We start from the raw sequence: 16,555 nt of genomic DNA, 5'->3' as shown, positions 1-16,555 counted from the left end.
TCACTTGCTGTTGAAATCCTTGTTAGATAAATTTAGGGAAAACTGAGAAGTGGTATCTATTAGCCTAGCTAAAGTTTGGTTTTGTCTTTGTTTCAGGCCAAGGTTTTTTGCATATTCAGGTATTTTTTAACTACTTTCATGGTGAGTTATGTGAAAGTTAACACTTAAAAAACCATCCATGTGAGGGGTTTATGCAAGGGCCTCTCAGGTCATTCTGTTCCTTGAGAGTTTGAGACTCCATTGGACAAAATTTAAAACATGAAGAGAGAGAAACTGCAAAACATTGTGTGAGAGATGGCTATTTTAAAACCTCTGAATGCCATCCGGGCCTTCAGTAATAATAATACATAATAATAGTTATTATGGAGTGAATGCTCAAAACTTTTGGAGGAATGTCAAAGGAAGCATCTGTAGAAAACAAAAACATCAGTCTGAGATGCTGTGGGACTTTTCACAACCCTATATTTTGTCTATGTTTTTTCTAGGTTGTATTTTCCTTTGTCTCTCATTTCTCAGGAAGACGTTGGCTGTTTCTGGGACTCCTGAACTCACTGCTATTCCAGTCAAAGCTTACTGCAGGTGATTCATTCCCTGGGGAGTTGTGCATTCTCTGCTTTACAGACATTGACACTGGCACAACTTTGTGAAACACCTTCCATGGATAAAGGCACAAAAAGAGGTGGGAGAGGAAGGGAAGAGCAGGTTAACAAAGTGATATGGCCAAAAAGTTTTGAAGCATTTAGCACGTTTTGGAGATATTCTCAGGCCTCCAGCAATCCCATATACACATTCAGAGTTGATAGCTCTTTGTCTCAAGCCTTACTTTCAGACATGACTCCTCCTTAGTCTTAAGGCTCATCTGAGGATTTGACAATGCAAAATTATGATATGAAAATTATGGCCAAATTCTTTTGTAGGGGGATAGAATATAAGAAAATAAAGGTAGTGTAGAAAGTAATCTTACCCCTAAGCAGTTGCAGCTGGGCCAATTATCAAAGATTAGGAACAGGCCAGACTTTAACAGGCCACAGCTGTAACCAATGAGAAGAAGAGTGCTATAAAGAGTAGGGTGGCTGGGTGAGAAGGGGAGTCAGTTGGCTGCTTTGTGATGAAGAAAGAGGCTGTGCTCTGAGGAGATGACCATGAGAAACACCAGGAAGGTATGAAACTTTTGCCATAAGGAGACAACAGTATGGAACCCCTGCAAAAAGATGACAACATTCTTTTACGTTTTTGCTTGGACTTGCTGAAATCACAGGACATTTAGGTTTGCTTTTAAAAATCTGCTGGTTTTTTTTCCCTGTTTTCACTTTTGGTAAGGTTTGGTGGATACGTGTGTATGAATGTACTTTTGGGCGCTCCTTCATGCCCCTTACATGAAGAGGGTTGGCTTCATTAACACAGATTGCTTTCTACAAGGAAGACCTGTGTTTCTCCTTGCTTTTTTTGTTTTTTTTCCAAATAGTGATCCCAAAGAGTACTTATAGCAAAAAGGTCAGAGAGACAGAATCACACAATAATTTAGGTCAGAAGGGACCTGTGTAATTGTCTACTCCAACATCATTCTCAGAGCAGAAGCCTGGCTTCAGAGACCAGTGAGCTAGTGGTTTCATATAGCTGAGTTTTGAGTATTTCTAAGGCTGGATATTCCACAGTCTCAGTGCTTGTTTTCACACTTTATCTCCTTCCTTGTAAGTTTTCTCTCCAAGCATCTAGCTGGAGTTTCCCTGGGTCTTTTTTTCGCCTTGTCACATTTTCCTCATGTCCTGCTGTTATACATTTTGGCAAGAACCTAGCTCTGTGTTTTCCTTATCTCCTTTTTAGATAGTTGATCCCAGCAGCCAGGGCTGCTCCTGGCCATGCTGAGGAGGGGGAGCTGCCTCAGCCTTGTCTCACACATTGCACCCCAGCCCCAGGCTGCCTGCAGGGGAGGCTGCACAGGTTTGTGCAGATTCCTCCTGTACTGGGAGCCCAGAGCTGGAGCCCAATGTGGCATTCATATCCTCTGAAAAAATCCCTTCACCCAGGACTTTACTCCTGGGAAGCTAAGAGGCCTCAGAGAACAGGAAAGCAATTCTTATCTCATTTGTTTCTCCTGTGTTGTGCTCATGTGGAATGTGTTTGGAGATTGTTCACCCACAGGTGATTGTTTCATTGGATTCTGGTGTGAGTTGTTTTGACTCTTTGGCCAATTGGGGCCAAGCTGTGTCAGGATTCTGGAAAGAGTCACAAGTTTTCATTAGTATCTTTTTAGCATTCTGTAAGTATCTTTTCTGTGTTCTTTAATATAATATAGTATAATAAAGTAATAAATTAGCCTTCTGAGAACATGGAGTCAGATTCACCATTCCTGCCTTCATCGGGGCATTCCCTGCAAATATAATAGACACAGCCTGCCAGATGTGGCCTGATCAATGCCACACAGGCAGCAGTAACAAACTGCTTCTTTTGAGATTGTTGCATGATCCAAAATATGATTCAATAAACAAATAGAATCTTTTAATTACTTTTTGAACAAAACATACCCATGGAATGTTTCTAAGGAAAAAAAAAGCATAGCTTTATTTACTGGCTTCCAAAATTTGTGCCATAATATTCTTCTTTCATCACAGGAACAAAGTATTCTGTGATTAACAACTAGTTAAGAGTGGAGAATATAATCAAAGTAACTTAGGATTTGTACTTTGCCAACAAAATGCAACAAATTGAACATGAAGTAGGAAGCATAGCAATAGATGTGGAAGAAAGGTAAGTTTGCATGCTTGGCATTATCACTGTTATGACAGCATGGTCTCTAAATTCAGGCATTTATGAAATGGAGATAAAAGTAGGTAGATTCTTTTCTGACTTCATCATGGGAATATTACAGTTCACTTGCAATGTTTTCCACCAAGGGCTAATGTAACCATTAACTCTTGAAATGATCAACCTTTATGAGCAAATTGCCAGCCAGTGTAAGGATCAGAGCCACTATTTAAGTGTGTCAGTTTATTACCTCCCATCAGTGAGGCAGAAGTGAAGGTATGTCCAAGAGCTGTCACCTGTGACTATTCCTAGACCCTTCTAAGGACAGCAAATCTCACCAATCTCCTGCTGTCAAACATTTCCAATTTGGAAGCCTAAAACTAGGTGTGTAATTCCACAGGCATGAAGTCTGCAAGTGTAGCAAAGAGTCAGAGGAGTAAACATCACAGCCACAGCTGTCAGTGTTGACTGATGGGATTGCCTCGGATCCAGCTGTCCCTGTTAAAAGAGACATTATTAAAGAATATGGGCTGATAAAATGCACACTAATTTGAGCTTCCCAGAGAGTCATTATGTGTACAGGGAGCTGGGGAAATTCAGTGCACTACAATAGTCTGCAAATCTCTACTACCTTCAGCACTGTTTTCTGGTCTTCTGTATTGCAACACACACTCATCTTTCCTTCCTGTATGTTTCCCAGTGCTTTTACAGCTACGTGAAGCCTTATGCCACTGCACAGGCATGCAAAGGCTGAATGCTGCACACCAGGACTCACAGGAAAGGATTTCTGAGCAAATTGTATGACAGGCAGAAATACATCTCTGCTGCACTGGCTGCTCCTGTGGAGCACATTGCAAAGCCTGTAGATACAATGCGAAGTTGCGTGAGCTTCTGTTCTGATCCTTATGTATCAGAAAAAAAAAAAAATCACGTGAGGAGATCTTTGCTATGATAGAAACGGTTTCAATTTTTGTAGTAAAAGAGGAAAGTTTGCAAAGGATCATCTGAATTCAAATTAATTTAAATCTGATCATGAAAGGCTCGTGGAGGGCATCTGATCTTGTGGAGGGCGGTCCAGGGGAAAGGCATGGCAGAGTCACCATCTTGTTTTCATGTTCAGTTTGAGAGACATCACTGGAAATTACCCTCGTCAGTCTGATAGGATTCCTGTGGCTAACAAAAAGGGGAACAATTCAATACAATAAAGTATTTATATATCCCCAAGGCACATTTACAGATGTCCTTGGCAACATCAATTTCCAGCCTGTTAATAGCTTTAAAAGCTAAAAGCAAAACTGTAGACCTTTTCTAGGCACTAAAAAGCAGAAAATGCTGACAGACAAGTAGTGAGTAGGCAGATCCCTCTCTTCCCACCTCTGATAACAATCAAGGTGCTGTGCCATGCATTAGCTTCAGGGAATGGATTAGCCCTTTTGGCAGCCCACTATAAAGCACTTTGCAGTAATCTCATTTTGAGATCTCAAAGGCATGAATCATCCAGGTCAAGTCTAAATAGAGCTTTGAGAGCCAGATACCTATCTTGCTTATATCACCGTGAATAGAGAGCTGTTGCTGTTAGAGCAGTGTTGTTACACAAATGTGTACCATCAGTGTGAAGGTAATCAGAACTGGGCTCTAAGGGTGAAAAATTGGTATGCTAACAAAAATTAGCTGAGGGAGGAAGTATGGCTTTCTATATACAACAATAAATAAACAACTAGTTCTAATAGCAAATGAGGAAGTTTATTACAATAAAGTATTTCAATTTCAATGAAATATTTAAGGCCTTCACTAAAGAAGTTCCTACTACTCCATTGAGTTCACTGGGCCTCTTGTGTGACCAAAGTGCAAGCATTTCACTGGCAGACATGAACATCCCATCACATAAATCCATGCCCACCTGGCCTGGGATGAGCTCTCTTATTTCTCCCCACCTCTTGTTAGCACAAGGAAGAGGTGGCAGACAGTGGGTGGCTGAAATGCTTTATCCAGCAAATATCTTTCTCTCAGCTGGCTTCTGAGGGACCCCAGAAAGGGCTGAAGTGATGCTGGGGAGCTGTTCTTGGGGGGCCATATTGGCCATGGAGGCAGCATCTCTGGAATTTTCCTCATTTGTCAGCTCTGTGAGTACACTGCAGGCTGCATCTTCAGGAGGTGTACATTTTTGTTTTGCATCATTTAAATGCGATCTCTGACACTGAACTGCTACTCAGACACAAATATTTAGGGTGAAAGACCTGAGTACTTCAGCCTCTTCAGACCTGCTCTAAGTGGCAGGACACATGTTAATGCATTTTTGAGGCAGCTGACCCTATGGCCTCTCTTCCTTCTCATCTCTACCTTTTTATTTAAATTGTTTGCACTTTTCCCATTTGTCAGTACCTGGCAAACAGAGCAGTTTTATTCCACTGCTAATGCAAGGATTTCCAGAAGAGTTGCACAAAGCTTTTCCTCTGCTAACTGCTCATTTAATCTGTACACCCTTTTTTTTGTAAGTTTGGTTTGGAAAGAATGTGCTTAAAATCTGCCTGGATCTCAACAGCTTCAAATGCAGAGGATGTAACCAGCACCCAGAAATCTGAAATGGAGCTAGGCAGTGCTCTGTCCAGTGACCTGGAAAAGAATCAGCATGGCTCAGAGGAGCTTGCTGAGGTCAGGTAGTCTCTGCCCTGTCTTGCAGCAAGCTCAGTTCTTTCTATAATTTTTCTGACAAATCTACCCTACCTTAAAAAGTCTTCTGGGGGACAGATTCTAGCACCTCCTGAAGCAAACAGCTCTTTTATGCACTTCTTGTTCTCAGCTGCCCATTGATAAGTAACAGCCCTGAGAAGCTGGACTGGTCTAAACCCATAGGATCCACAGTGTGACTCCTCTTGCCATGAGGACAGTTCTTGTCTGCACTGGAATGTTCTTTTTGGAAGATATATGGGTCTGGATTCAAATGTCATGTATAACCCCTGAAGCTGACTGCAGTATGAAGAGGGCGCCCCAGTGATTCTGAGCCCGAAATACTTGCAAGGCAAACTTATGGAAGGTGAATTTCTACAAATACCAGTCAAGATCAGACTTCCAGGATTGTTAGACACCTGGCTGCCTGGTGGGGAGCCTGTCAGTCCTGTGAAATGCATCTTTTAGGTTCTGCCATGGTTAGTGCAGACAAGGTGGTGGAAGGGCAGGGACATTTACCTTGCAAGGCTGAATTAAACCAGTGTGTTCCTGCTAAAAATGTAAATTATTTAATGCATATTCACAGAATCATGGACTCATTAAGGTCCAAAAAGACTTCCAAGATCATCAAGTCCAACTTTCTCTTAGAGGGGAATAGGTCCTATTAAAAATTGCTAGCCAACCTTTTAGGAAATCACCCTCCTACCATGTGTTTATAAGATATGCTAATCCTTTCCCCTCAAATAGTCTGACATAGATTTTCTGGGTCACAGCATAGATGCCAGACTCTCTTAGGTCATTTGTCAAGAGCATTTCTGTTTGTGTTTTCTTGTAGTAGGCCTCTGTGTGGACAGACTCCAATCTGGAAGGTTGCCAGACAAGAGCCTTTCTGCAGGTGGATTTTTTAGGAGGCGATGTGAGAAATGGGGGAAAGTACTGATCTTTGTACATGTGTACAGTTTTGTGATAGCATACCCCTTATTACCTGCAATATAATCAGCTTTCATTATGATTTTTACTGTTCTGCTGAAGAAGGAAGCTGGTCCCTACACCCAGACATTTTGGGGAGCAGCTCATTCAGTGGGTTCACAGATCTGAGGTTCACTGCCCAAAAACTTCAGAGAAGTTAGGCCTTTTTAGTTTGTCTGTTTTACAGCCACAACACAAATATTTACATTCTACATATTCTCTGATGCTTCTGTCAATGTCTCCACAGTGACTGACAATGGTTTTTTTGCAAAAGTTAAAAGGAGAGCTATAGCAAAAGCTTTTGCCTCTGGTAATAAACACTGCTGCAAGCAGCACTGCTACTCAGCTGCCATTCAAGCCCAGGGTTATGAGGAGTATTTGCAGAAAAATGCACCCAGAATGAGAATGCACTTTCTTCTCTGCTTACACTTTGTTCCCTCTCTCAACACTTGGAATTTAAATGCTTCAGTCAGAAGTTCTTCTTTGTTTTGCTGGAAAATTTTAATCTTCCCCCCAGAAGCCTGCTTCATCTACAAAACCACAAGAGCTGTCTTTACAAAAGATGGAAGGCAAAGCTATTCTGTCTGATGCTTGGGCAAGAGGAAGCACAGACAAAAGCTGCTCAATTACAAAAAATGAATGTGAAGGCAGGAGACATCTTAGCAGAGTGCAGACATCTCAGGATGGAGACAGGATGCTCTTTGCCGTGCAATTGTCGCAAGATGTTCCCTCTCCACAGACGTGGAGAGACAGAGATGCAGCTGTTGGGCAGGCTCACCTTCATCCTCACAACCTTCATACCCAGCAACAGAAAGCATGCTCTTAAAATATACACATTCGCCAGTTCTTCAGCAAAGGATGTCTGTTTGTTTATTTAAGATCTCTTTTAAGTAATTAAGTTCCTTTCTGGAGGATATCAAGGGTCTCTACTACAGCAAGGAGTACCTGGGTGGTGGTTGCTGGCTGTTCACATGAAATCTTGTACTCATGAAAGGGGCAGAGAAGCAAATGGATGAAGAGAAAATACTGGGAAGGTAAGATCAAGAAAATATCCAGAACAGGTGTGAGTGGACCACGAAAATGACTGCAAGCACTCAGGGTAGATTTCAGAACCCCAGCTAAATAAATCACTGGCAAGTTGATGTCTCTGTCTGAATGAGGTATTTAAAAGCCTGCTGAAGTTAATGGAGGAGAAAGGGCTCTGCAGCTGACAGACAGAGGTGTTGAGGAAAAGCATTTGCCCTGGAGCTGCTCTGCCACAAAAGGCTGGTCAGTCTAAGCCACTCTACCTGGTAGTTGAGTTTTTGCCATGTATTTCATTCTGCTTTTCTTCCCCTTCTCAGTTTTCATTTGATATGGTTTAATGAGTACATAGCTGGAATGGATTGGAGGCCTATGAAGACAATTTCTGCAATCAGTTGAATACACTGCTACATCACCAACCTTTGAGAGTTGTGTCCTCTTTACCTCCAATATGTGAGTCCTGTTTTGAGGCAAAGGTGTTTTCAATACACAGCATTCCACTGGAAAAATTTGCTTTTCACCAGCCTGTTTGGTTACTTGCCTGTAACTGAGCATATACATTTGTATTTTGTAACTGATTGTACATCACCTCTCAATGTGACCCGTGAGAAACGCTGCTAGGCATTTAGGATGAGGAGAATGGATCCACTCAGTTCCCAAAATTAGGCCTGTATTAGGTGAATACTTGCTTTGCTTACCAGAAACAGTGTGTTACAGAGTCCTGGAAGATGTGTCCCTCTCTGGGAAATGCTCTCAAAGTAATTGCAAGAGCCTTTTATGCATCCCACAATCGTTGTTCTCTCTGTGTTCTCTAGCCTAAACAACTGCATTTCTTTCAACTGCCCCTGAGAAGCCATTTTTCCTTGGGCTCTGATTATCCTTGTCACTCTCTGATTTGTATTCCAGCGCTCCCATCTTTCTCTAATTATCATATTCTGGATGAGAGGCAGGATTACTGCTGAGACCATGCCAAAGCTGGAGAGAAGGTGAGGATTACTTCACATCTTGCATAAAACCCACCTGCTTCTAAATGTCAGAAGGAGGTAGGTAGAAATAGTGCAGGTGTGTGACACCTGCAAACCCTTCAATTTGCAGATCTGTACCTTTTCTCCAAAACTTAATTTCATCCAGTGGTTTTCCATCTTCTATTTGTGCAGCTGACTCTTCCTACCTTTTCACCTGTCCTTGCCAAGGTGCATCCTATTTATTTCAGACTCCATCTGATGAATTTTAATTCTACACCTGTAGAGCTTGAAACTCACATTAAACTTCAGATTGTGTACAAATTTCATAAGGAGCACTGCCAGCTCTTGTATGAGTCATAAATGGAAATACTGAGAAATGCCAGAAATGGGACAGATTTTTGCAGGAAGTCACAGGACATCCTTCTAGTTTGACAGTGAACACTGATAGCTCTTGGCATAAGGTTTTCAGGCAATTGTATATAGCTTCTAACAATTTCAGCTAGAGCAGTCATTTAGAAAAAAATACCTCTAGGAGGGTATTCAAGCTACTTTAAATCCCCTAATGTTAGGCAAAATGCCTCCTGTTTACCCACATGCTGCTCAGGAGAAGAGTCAGGGACTTTTTGCTATTAATGGCAGGACTAGCTTAGGAAACTGAGCCTGGCACCTGTCACCTACAGGACATTCCTCAAGCTGCTTTAAACAAAAAGTCAAATTAGTAGGTTCTCATGGTCTTTAAGGTAAAAACACAGCATATCACATCTATTTCTTTTAAGTGTTTTGGATCTATTTTAGCATAAAATTCATTGTTTGACATCAGTTGGCCTTGAGATATTCATGCTGCTGTTGCTGGCTTTTTAGGGGCTTGTAAAATAGTTTTTTGTTGCAGTATTTTTAGTGTTAGAGCTAGTCTGACAAGGTTAATGTTCTGGCATTTCTGCCTTCCTACTCCACCCACTTTTAAAAAAATGGAAATGCAACAACCTCTTTCCAAGGTTTCTGTTTACACCTGTTCCCCATATTTCTCAAAAGCAATACTTGTGAACTGCTTGAGATTGCATCACTCAATTCTTGATGCATGTCAGAGTGAGTTTCACTGGGTCAGACTGAGCCAGGAAATGCTATTTAGAGAAATGTAGTATAATTTAGGCAGCAAATAAGTCTGGAGTTCATCTACTGCAATCCCAGCTCACAGGGACAACTTGAATTTACTGAAGTATTGTCCTGGTTTAGGACAAATTAGGGGAAATCTCCAAAAGGGAGCCCCCCAAAACAAAACAAACCTCCAACCACCCCTCCCCCAACACCGGGTTCGGGAAGGAATTTCTCGGAGGAGCAAAGTGGAAAACAAAACCTATTTATTTACAAGTAACAAAAGAACACTCCCCAACACAAGAAAAGAAAAGAAAACAGAAAAAAACAGACTGTGTGTTGAGAGGGCGCGGCGCTTCTCTGCAAGCTTCGGGTGTCCTGGACGTCTACAGGTCAGGTCCAGAGCCGGTCCAGTATCTTCAGGGGAGGGTAAGAAAGAGGGAGCAAGAGAAAAGGAAAAAAAAAAAAAACAGCACAAAAAGCAGAAAGCAAGCAAGCAAAGCGGCTAGCCAAGCCAAGCAGCAAAAGCCAAAAAGCAAAAAGGCCTGGTCAAACACTCCCCCCTTTCTTCCCCGCCCCGCCGCAGCAAGACGGCCGGGGGGGGGGGGAAGAGAGAAAAGGCACAGCTGCCAGACACAACACACGATATTGGGATAAAGGCTGTCAACCCACGACAAGTATGTTCTTGGTTTTTTGGTTGGTTCTTGTAGGATTTTTTACTATTTTATTCAAGCTTAAGCATTCTCCTTTTTATTATTAAGGTTAGTAGTTGTAGTCCCTTGATTACAGGGAAGACTAAACAAGACAGAATACCAGAAAGCTGTGCAGGAGCTTTCCAGTCTCACAGAGTGACATACCAGGTCCTTCCATCGTATTTTGAAACCTGTGTTCATAGAATATTTCCCTATTTGTCTGCTTATTTGTCAAAGAAGGAAATCAAGTAGCTTCTGGGTTTGTTTTGGGTTTTTATGGCCAGGTTTTGGTAGCAGGGGAGATACAGGGGTGGTTTTTGTGAGAAGCTGCCAGAAGCTTTCCCCATGACCAGCAGAGCCAGCACAGACGAGTGACCCACGTTGGGTCCAAGAGGGAGGAGGGACCCACACTGCAGCATTTTGGGGAGGAATGATGCCCTGGTGATGGACTCATGTTGGATACGTTCATGGAAGACTCCTTCCCATGGGAGGGACCCCAGGGTGGAGCAGGGGCACAACTCCTCTCCCTGAGCAGCAGCAGGAACAGTGTGCGATGAGCTGACCATAAGCCCCATTCCCTGTCTCTGTCTGCTTCTGGGGGGAGGAGGTAGAGCTGGGAATGAGGGAGGCGGAGTTTTAAGGTTTTGTTTCTCATTATCATGCTCTGAATTTGTTAGTAATAAATTCAATTAGTATCACTAATTCAAGTCTACTCTGCCTGTGATGGTATTTGGTGAGTGATCTCTCCCAGTCCTTATCTCAAACCATGACCCTTTCATTGTATTTCCCCCCCCTCACAGGGCTGAAGAGGGGAGGGATAGAGGGACTTTGGTGTGTGCCTGGAATCCACCCAGGGTTAACCCACTACACATCTACATAATCCAGTAACTATCTCATGTTCTTCCTGGCTCACTTTGCTCCTCACTAACTTGAACTAGCAAAATAATCTTTTCATGACATTCACAGATTAAAAGTGTTTAGAAGTGCAGTTAAACTAGTTTTAATAGTGGTCATTCCTATTTCACTCCATATTTGCTTCTTGAAGGAAAAATTATTGAACAATTCACATTCTCTTCAATGCAAAGACAGTTGCCACTTCCCTTATATACTTCATTAGGAACCTTACTGCTTTTTCTTTCTGCTTATTTTACTCTTTCTACATTCCTACTCAATGCAGTCCCCAAAACTTTGTAAAGAACATGCCTGTCAAAAAAGGTCTGACCATAAAACCCAATTTTTAACTGGGGTAGCTTTAAAACTAGAAATGGCTTTTATTAGTTATCTATATTTGTTCTTGCTCCACTGCTAGCTCTTAATCTGTTTAAATCTACAACGTGGAGGTCATTTTCCCAGAATTACTAATCCCTGTTTCTCCCTTTCATCAGAAAAGAGTCTATCACCTTCTGACACAGACACTATAATAGCAAATCTTATTTGTATTAACCTCTTGAATATGATAGAAAGGAGTTTTACAGTGTAGGGTTTGCAAGTTCTTTCTCAGGTCTTTCAGAAAGAAATCAATATAACTCCTAATAATTTGATTTTGAATGAAATCTCTGGGCATTATCTTTATTAATGGAACATATTATCAGTGGCATTGATTTCTGCCTGGGAAAGGAGGCTGGTGCACATTCTGCACTGCTCTGGGTGTCCCCTGGGAATGGCTCCACTCTGACTCTGTAGGCAGCTGATGCACACACCCAGAGGAGTGAGTTAACACTTCTGCTGCTAAGGAGCTGAACCAGCTGACATGAGCTGCTGGCAATTCTCAGAGCTGGATTTTCAAGTGCATTTATGTGTCTAAGTGTTTGTGCAAATGTTGATATTTTCTTGGTTGCGGTTTCTAAAACCCAGAGAATGTGTCTAGACTAATCACTGTGGTGTGCAAATGAGTTTAAAGCAAACTAGCATGCAAAGATAGGATTTTGAGTCCTGACAGTAATGGAGCTGTGTTAGAATTGCGCTGTAGTGGGCTACATACTACAATTTCTCTGCCAGGCAGTTTCCCTGGTGTGAGTCTTTGCTGACAGGGTTGTGGCTGCTGAAGCTGCAGATGGGCTGAGTGGGGGGCTGAGTTCCCTGCTCTGCTCCACTGCCCACTGTGAGCTCATGGAGTCACTGGGGCCAGATCATGACTACAGATATTTCAGTTTATGAAAGCTGGGGACTTTCAAAATAGCTATTGATGAAAACACAGAGTTGCTTTCTGGTATTTTTTGTCAATAAGGCTTCACTTGTGACTTAAAACTTCTTTAAAAGTGCTGCTTTTTGGGAAATATTATTTTAAAAGACCATGAATTAGGACTTGAAATACCTCTGAAATATTGAGTGTTTGCAAATGCATCAAAGAACCCTGCCCATCCAGGAAATGTGGCACGTTTGTGTGCTTCAAATACTTCTTATTTCAGCACAATCATGTGTTCAGTGATACATTTTCATGTCTCACAGAATAAACACAAAAGCTTTTCCTTTTGAACAAATCGCTTTCTGTTACATGGGCATTCAAAGTAATTTACCTGTACATCTATAAAGCAAGTGCAATAAATACATTTGTCTTGTATTTGGATTCAGCTCCACAGAATAATTTTCTCTTTTCAGCTAAGCAAAAATATGAAAGATGACAAAAAGTGAATGTTGCGATATTGCATTGTGCCAAATTCATTCAATTCAATTTTCTAAGGGAAAATATTGTGACATCAGTATTCAACTCCATGCCTTGGAGTGCTGTCCTTGGAGAGCTATTCTATACAAGTCATGTATAGAATTCATTTTTTTTCTTATAAGAGATAAAAATGCAGCTACATTAAAATCTTAATGATTCTTCATGAAAATACATTTTCCCCCTCCTCTTTCTTATTTTTCCTTCTTACTTCTTTCTTCCTTCATCCTTCTCTCTTATCTCTTCTCCTCTTTCATGTCTTCTTTTTTCCTTTTTTTTTTCTTAAACAGAATGTAAGCATGAACATTATAACTGCCAGTAAAACATGGAATAAAAGGAAGGAAATTCACAGAAAATGCCATTATCAAATGGTCATGTATGTCAAAGACCAAGAGGGAACACTTCATTTTGGAAAACACACCCAGAGACAGGAGAGGGAGTAGGTGACTTTAAACTGACGACACTTTGCTTGTGAAATAAATGCACAAAACTGTGCATAGATTTAGACAAGTAAAAGCTTAATGAATTTGTTCTATACTACAGGACCGTCTTTTCCTGTACTCAGTCACTGCTTCCTAGTATTCAAAAGAGACAATTTTACTACAAGTCTTCATTTACTCCAATTTTTAATGTAAATAAAAGCATCCAAAAAAGCAGCATGAAACAAGTCTTAAAGCATTAGAACCCAATATTCATTGGTGTTGAAGAAACCTCAGTTACAGAAATCCATGGCTGGATGAACAAACCTGAATGCACTGGTGTGGTCATGCTTGTGCAATGGGCACTCAATGCAGCTCTGCATGAAAAGGAATCCAATGTTTTATTCAGAACTCTGCAAATCAAATCAATTGATTGTAGGTTATACCCGAAATTTTTGGGAATATTATCCAGTTTGTAATAAGTAGCTGTAACAATCTTAAGGCTTCGGGAACTTAATCGGAATGCCAAGCTCCCATCAAATGTATAATTAAGGAAATGAAGTTGAATCTTTACAAAAATATCTTACAAACTGTATTGTGGCTATGGCAAAAAAAAATGGTTCTGCCAGGTATTTAGACTATGAGGAAAGTGGGCCAATTTCTGCAGTTGAAGAAGCTCTTAGAAAGCTCTTTAAAAATTAGGCCAAATTCTTCTGCTGCAAAGCAAGTGCAATGCTTACTGATTTTAGAGCGCTGTTCATGTTGTACAGTTGGAGAAGTGATGTGATCAAAATAAAAATAAATAGATCAGCTTTTTTGTATAATAGTACTGGAACATCAACTGGTGCTCATGTGTGAGTGTGCAGTGGTGTAAATTTTTAAGCTATTCAACTGACTATTCAATATAACTTCTAATACTTTACAGTGTTAGATTTCAGACTTCATCTTTCTACCTTATGCTGTGCCACGCCTCAAGTTTCACAGAGATGGCAATGAAGTTTTGGAGGAAGAGGAATCTAGCTTGGGGATTGCAGCGTCTGCTTTCCAAAACACAAGAGGTTTGGAATAAGGCAAAGGTACACAGTATCTGCACAAAGATTTCCAACTTTCTTCTAAAGAAACTCTTACATGTTTTCAGAAGTGAGATTTTAATGACAGAATATGATTCTGAATTTGTGCGAAGTGTTTTTTATTCCATGTAGCTGTAATGTAGGTTGTGTATGTTACCATTCAAGGTATACATTCACCCTTATTCTGAAAGAATGGACAGCTCAAGAATTTTTTTCATCTCAGAAATACTAGGCTTTTCATTATTGTTTGGACTTGGATATCAATCCTAAAGCCTTTTCCATAGCCAACTGGAGTTTCTATTCTGTTGTTGGATTGCTATGATAAGTTTTGTTTACCTGTGTCAGAAACTTCTCATTTGAATGCCTTGTCTTCAGTCAGCTCTGATTGCTGGCATTGGTGACACCCTTGATGAGTGCTGAGAATGCCACAGTTTACATAAAAACATTTTGGAAAAATTGGCAGTCATGAAAGACAGTAATGAAAGACAGATTTTTTTTTGTTGTTGTTTTATAGAATGGAAGTTAAAAGATTTTTTAATTTAAAAACAAACAAACAGAAACTCAAGAAAACCCAAACCCAAATAATTATATTGGAATGAGTGCATTAATGTATTTTAATATAATAGTTTGATAAGTAAACTAAAATGTGTAAAATAAATAAAGTAATTTTTTCCCTATATATATTAAAAAAGGTTTTTTTAGAGACATTGATATAGATTATTAGAAATGAGATGCTGGGAGAAATCTCAATCAGATAAATTTATCAGGCAGGTGAAGTCTCCACCTCCTATTGTTGCTGATGTTCAATAATATGCTCTTACACTTATCTCTCTTCTATATAAGGTGTTATTTAGGAGTAGCTATTGCCTTTCAAATTAATGAATTTTGTCGTTATTAACAGCTATCAAATTTAAGCAAGTCCTTGTTAATCACTGAAAAATCAAACTTTTGATTTAGCAATGTGTAACAACAACTCAGACAAAAGCACACCTGAACAAGATTAAATGTAGCAGGTATGAGCTCAGGTATTTCTGAATCCCAGAACATTTGTATCAGGGCTGTTTTAAAATCCACCACCAACATATAAGTGCATGCCTCATTCCTGATGCAGTTTATCTCCTCAGCAGTCTGGCCTGCCACTCACATCTGATTTTTACATATGCTTTTTGTAAGGGTTTACCTCCAGTGCAAGGTCTTGCCCTTACCTTCCAGAGCCTCCAGGCAGCATTCATCAGACCAGCTGTAGACTCCTACATCTGAGTGAGTCATCACAGGCCCACTGTACTGTCAGAGAAGAGAAATAGGTGCTTGGTGACAGAAATCTCATCCTGAGGTCAGTGCCTAAAATAGAGCAGGAAAATCTTGCCCAGCAGTGCTTATTTCTTTCTGTGGACTATATTTGGGTAAGACGAATTCCACCCACACACAACTGAACTTCTGCAACAGAGGGAAAAAGTGGTCTGCAGACTCTAAATACCAGCTGGATTGTTACAGAAGACACCCTTACTGCAAATATTTCCCCTGCTGAGGCTGACTAAGTGAGCAGACAAGTGAGGACCACATTACAAGACCTAATGAATGCTGGAGGAGGTGCTGGCTGCAGGGAGAGCTGGGTGTGAATGTGCAGGATGTGGCAATACAGAGGGAGATATGAGCCCAACTGCTTTTCCCAATTAGGTAATCTGCCACACAGTTCTTACTTTATCTAAGCATGAATGTTCTCCTGTTCAATGTAAAGGCTATATTTAATAAGGCTGTGACATCGGCATCCTACTCCTTTTCTCAGAACAATTAAAATATTTCATATCAAATCAGTGCATATGTTGTTCCTGGTTATCTCTGAGATCACTTAGTACTCCATATGATCTGAAAATAACTGCTTGGGACATTACAGCTGCTGATTTTCATGGTACAGGGTCCTGCTGGGGATAGAGAGTTTTCACGTGAAATCTTTTGCTTTTAGTATTTGGTTCTCTGTCAAGTCTACCAGAGAGTGTTTTCTGAATTCTGTGGCAATCAAAATGCGCTTGTTGATAACTTTTCTCTATACTATCACTTGTCAAGAAAAGATGGATGTTCCTGGGTCGCTTTAGAGGAATTTTAAAAGCCAATACATAGGGAATTTCCTTTCTTACTTAAACTGCTTCTGGTAACAAATGGGGTATTACTATATTTTGCACATCAGCTATGGGCCTTTCAAAAAAGTATGCTGCTATTTATGAAAACATGTCTGTCAATTTAATAACTAGGCAGA

At 40.6% G+C, this 16,555-nt stretch overlaps 1 long non-coding RNA gene across 2 annotated transcripts; it reads left to right on the top strand.

The window, feature by feature from the left end:
* Positions 1–1,113: 1,113 nt before the first annotated feature.
* On the top strand, positions 1,114–16,082 carry LOC132072525 (uncharacterized). 2 transcript variants are annotated; one of them, XR_009418343.1, is made up of 4 exons: positions 1,114–1,160; positions 8,311–8,390; positions 14,170–14,307; positions 15,475–16,082. It is a non-coding gene; the product is annotated as an uncharacterized LOC132072525 (long non-coding RNA). The 2 variants fall into 2 exon arrangements; XR_009418344.1 differs by lacking the exon at positions 8,311–8,390.
* The last annotated feature ends 473 nt before the right edge of the window (positions 16,083–16,555 follow it).

Source organism: Ammospiza nelsoni, chromosome 4 (assembly GCF_027579445.1).
Source record: "Ammospiza nelsoni isolate bAmmNel1 chromosome 4, bAmmNel1.pri, whole genome shotgun sequence".
NCBI classification, from domain to species: Eukaryota; Metazoa; Chordata; class Aves; order Passeriformes; family Passerellidae; genus Ammospiza; species Ammospiza nelsoni.
Note: the sequence above shows the minus strand (reverse complement) of the source record. Positions and strands in the feature narration are given on the sequence as shown.